General features: G+C 33.2%; 1 long non-coding RNA gene across 1 annotated transcript; it reads left to right on the top strand.

The window, feature by feature from the left end:
* The first annotated feature begins 269 nt into the window (after positions 1-269).
* Positions 270-1,201, top strand: LOC122194565 (uncharacterized). Its single transcript, XR_006183879.2, has 2 exons — positions 270-836; positions 949-1,201. It is a non-coding gene; the product is annotated as an uncharacterized LOC122194565 (long non-coding RNA).
* Positions 1,202-11,265: the final 10,064 nt, after the last annotated feature.

The raw sequence follows: 11,265 nt of genomic DNA, 5'->3' as shown, positions 1-11,265 counted from the left end.
GGGACCATTTTGTAACGTCTTTAAACAATTGAGGGCTGCTTGGTAATTTAATTTAACAAACATAGGACTGTTTTGACAAAATAAATACCAAATGAGGGGGTGTATTAAACAAATGAGTTTAATGTTCGGAGTTGGGACCTATTTTGAATAAGGAGTTTAACATGGTGGGGAGTTTGGTCATTTAATAATTAAAAAGAATTAGGGCTTATAACACCCCGTCTCTTTTGTTTTGATTGGGCATAGGAAGGAATAAATGAAGGCGACGAACACAGAAAGGGAAAAGGGGGCTCGAACGCAGCGACTAGGTGGTGACGTTCGATCCATCGCGAGAAGGAGAGGGAAACCCGTTCTCCGGCGACTCCACTGCGAGGAGGACCAATGGCGAAGCGATGACAGAAGGGAGCGAGAGGGAAGCTCGCAGGTGCGTTGTCCGCTATTCTGAATGTCGTGACCTATCGAGATCGTCTCCGGAGTTCGAAGAGGCCGAAGAGATGGAGGGAAGAGGGGAGGCAGCGAGGCTTCTTCTTCTCGTCCGACTGCGGGGTGTGAAGGGGGAAAAGAAACGGGTCCACCTGGAGGGATGCGAGTAGCAGTAGCGACGAGTCTAGATTTTTGGGAGGGAGGAGCACCTCCGGTGCTTCACTGGTTCGTAGAGAAGGGAAAAAAAATGAAAGTAGCAAGGACTGCTTAAGTAACTCTCGTGCTTCTTCTGTCTCGGATGGAAGGTGCGAGTGTGAGGAAATCAAAAGGGGCTATCGGCGCCTTCTGAGTGGTGGCGAGGGAAGTTCAATCGTGGCTGTTTGTTGATTCGGGAAAGGTAGCAGCTATCAACACAGGTAAGGGTTCCTCTTTCTTTCCCCTTTATTTATTTATTTATTTTTTTTTGGTTCGTTTTTGATAGATATCGATGGAAGAAACCAAATGGGTGTTTGGGTTTATTTGTGACAGGGGAAGAGGCAACATCGAATGGGAAAGATTGAGTGTGGGGATGTGGAGGTGGCGGCAGCCACCCTCACACCCGAAGACCGGGTGAAAACCATTTTTTAAGTCAAAACCGCTTTGACTAATCTAACACATATGATTACGAACAGTATAATAGATTTTACACTTATGGTGCCTTGTGTTATGTAATAACTTTGATTTTCATTTTTTCTTGCTTTTAAATATAAATAATCAATCGTATATTAACAAATTTTACATATATGGTCCTTATTTTAAATATCATTTTATATTTAATTCAGTTCTTTATATTATTTAATGTAAATAATATTACATATATATGATATTTATTTTACATATTATTTTTAATATAATATTTGTTAACAAATTTTACATATATGGTTCTATATTTTACATAATATTCTATATTCTACTTTTTAGTTTTTATATTACTTGATATAAATAATATTACATACATAATCTTTGTTTTACATATTATTTTTAATATAAATTATATATTTATTGTTATGAAAAAAACCGTATATTAATACTAAATAAAATATATTATTAATACTAAATAAAATATATTATTTCTTAATATATGAGATTTACAATTTTTCTTACTTATTGTCTTATTGATTTTTCATATTTAGTCCTAAAGTAGATAAATCATGCTTGTTGATCAAATGGAATGAAATTTTCAAATATTACATTTATAACCATCTCATTTATATGATGATGCCCATGCTTCCCATGGGTTGCGAGAATTTTTTTTTTTTTTTTTGGATTGAGTCAACAAAGTTCCGTTATAGGGTAGTATGCATTGCATTTAAAAGTAAACATTATTGGTGGGATGTCAAATCCACCAACAAAATTACATCATTTGTTTACAAATAAAACATAAGATAATTGTAAAAGGGGTATCAATTCTCGGGGAGATGGCTGTATTCAATCACCAATACAATCCAATAGAACTAGTGTAATTTAACTAACTAACTACAATTAAATTAAAAGGGGGGTGTTTGATTACTTGAAAACTAAAATACTTGAATAACTAGAGAGCTTACAATTAAGCAAGATGGTGAGATGCTCAAATGGTGGGAACAATTGGTTAACCAAGGCAATTCAAGACAACGAACATTTGTGTGTTTATCATTAGGATTCAATACAAAGTTTATCATTCATCCCAAATAAGCATAAGAAATATGAACTAGAATCAAAAACATAAGATAATTGATAATCAAACATGAATCCTTCAAAACCCACAAGCATTCAATGGTTTTCAACCAAAGTTAACCAAAATAGATAAACTAGCCACTCATGGCAACAAAATAACAATTACAAAAGTCTAATTGCATAGAGAAACTACCAATTGCTTGGAAAGATGAAAAGAAATGAGTCTCTAGCTCCAAAATCGTCTTCTTCTGTCTCTAATGGTGTAAAATTGAAGTTATGGCTAATAGATCTGATCCCCCAAGGTAATTGTGTGCCAAATGACCAAAATGCCAAAAACTAGGCAGTTGTGCGGGTACCCGCGCGACAAAAATCTTACCCACACAAATGTTGTTGGAATGCTATTGGCTCCCTTTTCCTCCACTACCCATTCCACCACCCAAGATTCCCTTGGACCTCTCCATATCCCACATAATTCAAATCAACCAATCATCTTTTAACTTCAAATATGGATGCTCCAAGCCGTCACGAAATTGGGTGGCACTGCCGTCACGAAAACACTTCAAATATGGATGCTCCAAGCCATATCCCACATAATTCAAATCAACCAATCATCTTTTACGAGGTACCCTGCTATTTGTTACTCAAATGGATCAGAGCAAATGTTTGATGATATCGATTTTGTTGGAATGGACAAGAACAAGTTTGTGGTGTTCCTTCAAAGATTCGCTAATGAGTTGTGTGTGAATGTTTACTTTTGCATGCCCGATATTGCGTTCCATGATGGATTAAGGATAATAGCTAATAATTTAGACTACTAGAAGTTCATCGAAGTAGAGAATGCTTCTGATTGTGTAATTCATGTCTACCTGGACCATCTTGGTGTTAATGTACATCTATGGATATTTGACGAGCTAGCTGAAGTATGTAGTTCATTAGACGAATTTTCTGTTGGGATAACCACCCTGTAATGGAAAACGATTCGAAACAGGGCATTGAAAAAGTGGCCGGTCATTTACAAGTACAAGCCCTTTAAAATCAAAAAATAGTAATGAGAGATCATTTAAACAAAAATACGAAAGATAGTTGGGCTACAGTGATAATTTCCCAAATTAAAAATTAGTCGCTATCTAAAACTAGCCACTGAAACTGCAGACGAGGCTAACTTGCATGTTGTTTTGTACATCGCCTGTTGTTTCGTTGTAGTCTATAATTTTTTTTTTCAATTTTTCCCACAAAAACGCAAATGGATTATGTGTAACGCCCTGTTTTTCAACCAGTGAAAAAACGTATTTTATAACAATATATAGAAAATAGGTATTTTATTATAATTTATTAAAAAAATATAATAAAAAATTAATTTATTAAATAAAGACAAAAATATTATATTATAAAATTAGGTTAATGACTTAAAATAATAATATATTTTTTGATTTGTAGATATTTGGTTACTGAGTATGTAAAAATATATTAAGGATTAAATATGTATAAAGTAAGAAATATATTACTTATCAAGTCATTTTTTTTACCTGAATTAACCGGTCATAAGAACTGAATGTGCATATTTAATAAATTGAATAAGTAAGTATGCACGAAAAAAATAACTTAGTGATCAAATATATATAAATCGAAAAATACATTATAATTTTAAATCATTATCCCTATAAAATTAATGTAATCATATAAAAATTAAAGGACTATAATTGTTAGAAATATAAATTATAAATTGCAATTAACAAAAAAGTCCACCAAAATGTATAAATATTCCATTAATTCAGGTGCCACTATTGTAAATTTGATATTTTGGCGCAGGATAGCATACATTGTAAATATTAAAACTGTTGAAAAAAAGGAATAATAAGACGTAATAGACATATAACGTCAAAATAGACTCAACTATAAAACCACCTTAGGTATGTGTATAGGTGTGCCATTAAAATCCCCCCACCTGTGTCACCGGAATACACACGAAAGAGGGTGGGTTTGAGATTTTGAGTGGTGAAGAAAGTTGTAAATGATTGAAGGCAGCTCACGAGTGATCTGTTTACAGATTTTTGATTGATCTTTTTTAGAAGACTTTTGTAGTACTATTGTGATTGTAGAAGATTTATAGTACAACGTCCAATTCATTCTAAGATTTGGTACATGTGGAATTTTTTATGCTCTTATGTATGAATGTGTGTGTATCGTATTGGTGCTCATGAGGTTTGAGAGAGGGAACAACAACCGATCAGGCAATTATAAACTTGATTTCTATTAGATTTTCAATATCTTATTTGCTTCTTAATTGATGTATAAGATATGGTTTGTGGTTGGAACTTTATAAAACATTATATATATATATATATATATATATATATATATATATATATATATATATATATATATATATATATATATATATATATATATATATATATAAAAGTATATATAAAAATCAAAATTTACATGTTAGAAGTGTTAAGATGTTAATTTATTAAGCATTTGTCTTTTAAAAATTATATATAAAGCATTATCTTATGTGTATATGTATTTATGTTTTCATATATAAACTAGATTATGACGCCCGTTAAACGCGTGAGAGCGTATAAAAAAATTTAGAATTGGGAACATACATTACAATTAAAAGTAAATTACCATTGCTATTTAAAATTCATTAACATACATTATAATAGCTATTTTAACCTCATAACAATTAAAAGAATAAATAAATAAACTAATAAATATATATGTATTCGTGTATTTGCATGCGTAAATAACACACACACACACACACACACACACACACACACACACATATATATATATATATATATATATATATATATATATATATATTATTGTATATTTTTTTTATTCTATTCAAATAAATTATTGTGTTATTGTATTCATAAATATGGGTCAATGATTTTACTTATTTTAAGAAAGTGATTAATAAATATTATTTAATTAAAAATAATCAAAAAATACCATCTAATTTAACTAGAAGTGTATTTTAGTCAATTAATATATATTTAATAAAGGAAATTTGCATATTTTAAGGGATCTTAAATTCTATTAATTTTAAAAATCCGATTTTAAGAATTATAAGGTTTTTAATTCGGAAATTCTGATAGAATATGTTTGAGTGTGTTCAAAAAGAAAAATATTTTAGAACGATAAAATAATAAAAATATATTTGAACATATTTCTTGTAGAATAACAAATTTTTGATCCAACAATTGAAGAATTAAAACAAAAAACATATTAATTCTTGTAGAATACATGTAACAATTGCTAAGAATTACATTTATTGTTAAAGAATAAAACTAAAAAACTTTCATATCGGGAATAAAAACATCAAAATCTAACAAATAACACTAATTCATTCTAAAAGAATAATGTTGCTAAGAGGCATCGTTCAAATTTTGTGGTCCGTTCTTCCAACATCAGCTTCTGTGGAAACATATCCAATGAATAAATTAGTGAGAAAATATCCATAATCCATTCCAAAATAATTGGAATTCGCTATTCCATTCTGATAGAATTGGAATTCATTTACCAATAAATATATATATTCGTTGCATTCTAGCAGAATATGTTCATGATTATCATAAAAAAACATTCTTTTCTTATAGAATACTATAAACGAAGAAATACCATTCAGTTGAAGCTTTTTAGCGAGCGTTTGGTGTGCATCAAAATAACTTTCAATTTCATGTAAAAATTAGACAATCAGAACAGATTCCAAATTCACCAAAAATATTACACCTTGAAAGAATTAGAAAATAAACCTAAACAAATCCAAAATTTCTTTGATTTCTGTCAAAAAATAACCCATACATCCATTCTATATATTGAAATCAAATCAAATTAAAAAAAAAAAAACCATTTGAAGATTAAACTTCATTGGTTTAACATTGTTCCATAACCTAAGATAGCACCTTCAGACGGCTACAGAGTTGAACAAACAACACACCTTCAAATTGTTCCAGTTATCATATAAGCATCTTAAGAATAAGATCTAGGTTCAATTGAAAACGGAAACACAAACACATATACAAGCAAAGTGTTACATAACAGAAAATTTGGGGTTTGAAATTCAAACTCACGTAATGAACAAAAGTTATTATAGAATATAACTCACGTAATGAACAAAATGTTACATAATAGAAAATTTGGGGTTTGAAATTCAAACTCACGTAATGAACAAAAATTTGATGAAGCGAACTACGACTTAGGTCACTTCCTCCATTCCATTTTCCTTTGAATTGAAGATCTGCAATGCATACAAAACTTATTGGAAGCTAAAAGAAGTTGCTGCATAAACCCTAAAGATTCACATTTGTTCTATTTTAGAGCTTTTTTATGAATTGTTATGCATTAATTGATAGAACAACAAAGAAATATAATAGAAACCAGGGAAAAGAAGAAAGTGCGAAAGATAGTAAAACAAATCGACATCAGGGAGGACTCGACAACAGGAAAAATCAAACAAAAACGAACCTTAGTTGTTGAGTGCGACGGTCTCCGGCAGGTGGTTCACAGGGGAGAATATTGGCTAACGGCGGTGAGGGCTTGCTTGAGAGGCAACGACCGAGAGAAGCGAAGGCGTAGGTTTATGTCGCTATATGAGTTTGTTATGCATCCCTTTTCCTCCTTCGCACCCTATCGACGGAGAAGCAACAAAGAAACGGATTAGCCGCCAGCGAGATTCCTCATGATGGGATCGGTTGGAGGTGAGGGAACGAGATTTAAACCATACAGATTCGGTTAAAAGTCAATACCATGATTATATGGATTGTTTTTGGAAGTTATTAAACAAATTACTAAATTACCCTTATTTGTTTGTTTAATTATTTAATTTTTTATTTAATTTTGATTGGCTCACATTTATGCATACAATAACACAATAATTACTTTAAATACCTGAAACCTATCTCTATATATAACTTATAAATCTTTGAACATTTTTTAATTTCATATAATATATGCTCACATCTTATTTATTTATTTATTTATTGTAATTTTTGGTTCTATTTTGAACGATAGATGGTTTAAACAGTTTAAGATGTTCTAAAATGTAATTATCAATATAATATTTTTAATATACATATTATACATAGAATATTACACAATTGATCAATAATACGTAGCGGTTCACGGTTGTTTGACCGTTGAATACGGACCGGTTTTTACTAATTGTTACATTATCCCCCCCCCCCCCCCCCATTAAATGGAATTTCATCCCGAAATTCAACGTATGCATAAAATATTATAAAACAATTTGGGAGGATTTCGTTTCCTTTGATCCATAGATGATCTATCTAAAGTTGATTTAAGTTGCGTAACTCTAGATTAGATAACTGATCCATTATATGACTTTACCACAAGCGACCACTAAATAAGGAATATGGAATAAGACTGAATCAAATATTTTAAAGATCAATGAGTTTTATATACATTTGAATCGCTTGTACTTCCCTAATTATGAAATATTCGCATGGTTTCCTAGCTTACTTCATTGAAACAAAGATAACAAGTGAGTCATCAGACCGAGACTCCTTGAGATTTGAGGTATGAAACAGTGTTGTGCACATCATTTAGTTTACGAGATAACTTTATGTAAATATTAGGACCAAATTTTGTCTATGAATTTCGAAGGTCCTTTCGGTCGTGCACATCATTTAGTTTACGAGATAACTTTATGTAAATATTAGGAGGCATTTTAAAGCTTACACATTCTCTGACTTGGAAATCGATAGGCTTACATATTTTGTTCACATAACTCTCTTGTCATTCATGTAGAATCTGGAATCTTTCTTCGGTTCACACAATCTTTCCCCTTTATTTTTTTTGGTTCACTTTAGACAGATATCGATGGAAGAAACCAAATGTGTGTTTGGGTTTGTTTGTGATAGGAAGAGGCAACATCGAATGGGAAAGATTTAGTGTAGGGATGTGGTGGTGGAGGCAGCCACCTGTGTCATTGGAATACACACGAGAGAGGGTGGGTTTGAGATTTTGAGTGGTGAAGAAAGTGTAAATGATTGAAGATAGCTCATGGGTGATCTGTTTACAGATTTTTGATTGATTTTTTTGGAAGACTTTTGTATTACTATTGTGATTGTAGAAGATTTATAGTACAACGTCCAATTCATTCTAAGATTTGGTACATGTGAAATTTTTGATGCTCATATGTATGAATGTGTGTGTATCGTATTGGTGTTCATGAGGTTTGAGAGAGGGAACAACAAACGATTAGGCAATTATCAACTTAGTTTCTATTGGATTTTCAATATCTTATTTGCTTCTTAATTGATGTATATAGATATGGTTTGTGGTTGAAACTTTATAAAGCATTTTATATATATAGGTATATATAAATATCAAAATTTATATGTTAGAAGTGTTAAGATGCTAATTTATTAAGCATTTGTCTTTTAAAAATTATATATAATACATAATCTTATGTGTATATGTTTTTATGTTTTGATATATAAATACAATTATATACGATAAATGTATTCGAGTATTTGCACGAGTAAATAACACACTCTCACACACTCGCACACACACACACACACACACACACACATATATATATATATATATATATATATATATATATATATATATATATATATATATATATATAAATCTTTGAACATTTTTTAATTTCATATAATATATGCTCACATCTTGTTTATTTATTTTTTTATTTTTTGTAATTTTCGGTTCTATTTTGAACGATAGATGGTTTGAACAGTTTAAGATGTTCTAAAATGTAATTATCAATATAATATTTTTAATTTACATATTATACGTAAAATTTTACACAATTGATCAATAATATGTAGCGGTTCACTGTCGTTTGACCGTTGAATAGGTACCGATTTTTACCAATTGTTAGATTATCCCCCCATTGAATGGAATTTCATCCCGAAATTCAATGTATCAAAAAATATTATAAAACAATTTGTGAGGATTTCGTTTCGCTTGATCCGTAGATGATCTGTCTAAAGTTGATTTAAGCTGCGTAGCTCTAGATTAGATAACTGATCCATTATATGACTTTACCACAAGCGACCACTAAATAAGGAATATGGAATAAGACCGAATCAAATATTTTTATGATCAAGAAGCTTTTATATACAATTGAATCACTTGTACTTCTCTGTCACACCCCAAAACCGGTAACGGAGGAATACGTTCTGGAGTGGAGGACGTCATGTACAGTATCATAACAATTGCATAATAGTACAAACAAGAGACAACAACCATTTCATATATATATATATAGTAAATTTAATTACAAACGTGTTCTGTATAGTTTCATAGACACCAAAAGTTTAACAAAACAAAAGATGGGTCTTGTATGTGCTCCATCTTCTCGCAGGGATTCTCCCGCCACATTCTTAGGCTTTAAGGCTTCGAGCTGAGCCTCCTTAATCTGTGTGGATAGGTGCGAATGGATAGTCATTGTTAATGACTTGACTCTTCGACTGGAATACTCTTTTTTACTTAGGGCGTCTGCTACTACATTAGCATTCCCCGGGTGATAACGAATTTCGCAGTCGTAATCGTTGAGTAGTTCGACCCACCATCGTTGTCTCATGTTGAGTTCCTTCTGGTTCAGTATGTGTTGGAGGCTTTTATGATCGGTGTATATTATGCTCTTCGTTTCATACAATTAATGTCTCTAGATCTTTAGAGCGAATACAACCACCCCTAGCTCGAGGTCGTGGGTGGTGTAGTTTACCTCATGTGTCTTTAGCTGTCTTGAGGCATAGGCGATGACCTTACTTCGTTGCATCAAGACACAACCGAGCCCTTGATTCGATGCATCACAGTATACCATAAAATCTCCTGTTCCTTCGGGAAGGGATAATACCGGTGCGGTGCATAGAGCTCGCTTCATGGTCTGGAATGCCTTCTCCTGCTTCTCTCCCCAGTCGAATGTTACACCTTTCTGTGTCAATGTGGTAAGAGGTTTCGCAATCCGGGAGAAGTTCTGTATGAATCTGCGGTAGTAGCCAGCGAGGCCTAGAAATTGACAAATTTCTGTTGGCGTCTTCGGTGCTGACCAGTTCTCAATGGCTTTAATCTTGGATGGATCCATGTGGATTCCTTTTTCACTAACCACGTGTCCTAAGATTCAACTCTTCGGATCCAAAATTTGCACTTAGAGAACTTCGCGTATAACTTCTCCGATCGTAGGGTTTCTAGGACTCGTCGTAGATGATTCTTGTGTTCTTCCTCGCTCCGAGAGTAGACAAGTATATCATCAATAAATATGATAATGAACTGATCTAAGTATGGACGACACACCCTATTCATTAAGTCCATGAACATCGCGGGTGCGTTAGTCAGTCCAAAGGGCATCACTACGAACTCATAGTGCCCGTAACGAGTTCGGAAGGCTGTCTTCGGCACATCCTCCTCAAGTACTCGTAACTGGTGATACCCAGACCTAAGATCAATCTTGGAAAAGTAACTCGCTCCTTGTAGTTGGTCGAATAAGTTGTCGATACGGGGAGGGGGTAGCGATTTTTGATTGTGAGTTTGTAGAGTTCCCTATAATCGATCCACATACGGAATGATCCGTCCTTCTTCTTCACGAACAAGACCGGAGCTCCCCAGGGTGAGAAGCTCGGTCTTATGAAGCCCTTGCTGAGCAGCTCATTTAGTTGACCGGATAGTTCTTGCATCTCGGCAAGCGCTAAACGATAGGGAGACTTGGCTACGGGGGTAGCTCCTGGGATTAGGTCGATTCTAAACTCAACCTGACGTTTGGGAGGTAAACCTGGAAGGTCCTCTGGAAAGATGTCAGGGAAATCGCACATAACAGGGATGTCTTTTGGGTCTCTCGCTTTTTGGCTTGTGTCGACGACATGTGCAAGAAAGGCGCGGTATTCCTTACACAAGTATTTCTGGGCTCGAATACTTGAGATGATACGAAGGCTCGTACCGGGTTTGTCTCCGTAGATTAACAGAGTTTCATGATTCGGTGGATTTAGGCGAATGGCTTTGTCGAAGCATATAATATCAGCGCGATGAAGACTCAACCAGTCCATGCCAACAATGACATCGAAACTCTTGATCGAGACTGGTATGAGATCGATTGGGAATGAATGATCGTCTAACGTGAGGGTACAACCTATGTAAATTTCG

This window comes from Lactuca sativa, chromosome 6, assembly GCF_002870075.4.
Source record: "Lactuca sativa cultivar Salinas chromosome 6, Lsat_Salinas_v11, whole genome shotgun sequence".
In the NCBI taxonomy this organism is placed as follows: Eukaryota; Viridiplantae; Streptophyta; class Magnoliopsida; order Asterales; family Asteraceae; genus Lactuca; species Lactuca sativa.
The sequence above is the reverse complement of the archived record's forward strand: the minus strand, read 5'-3'. Positions and strand labels throughout refer to the sequence as shown.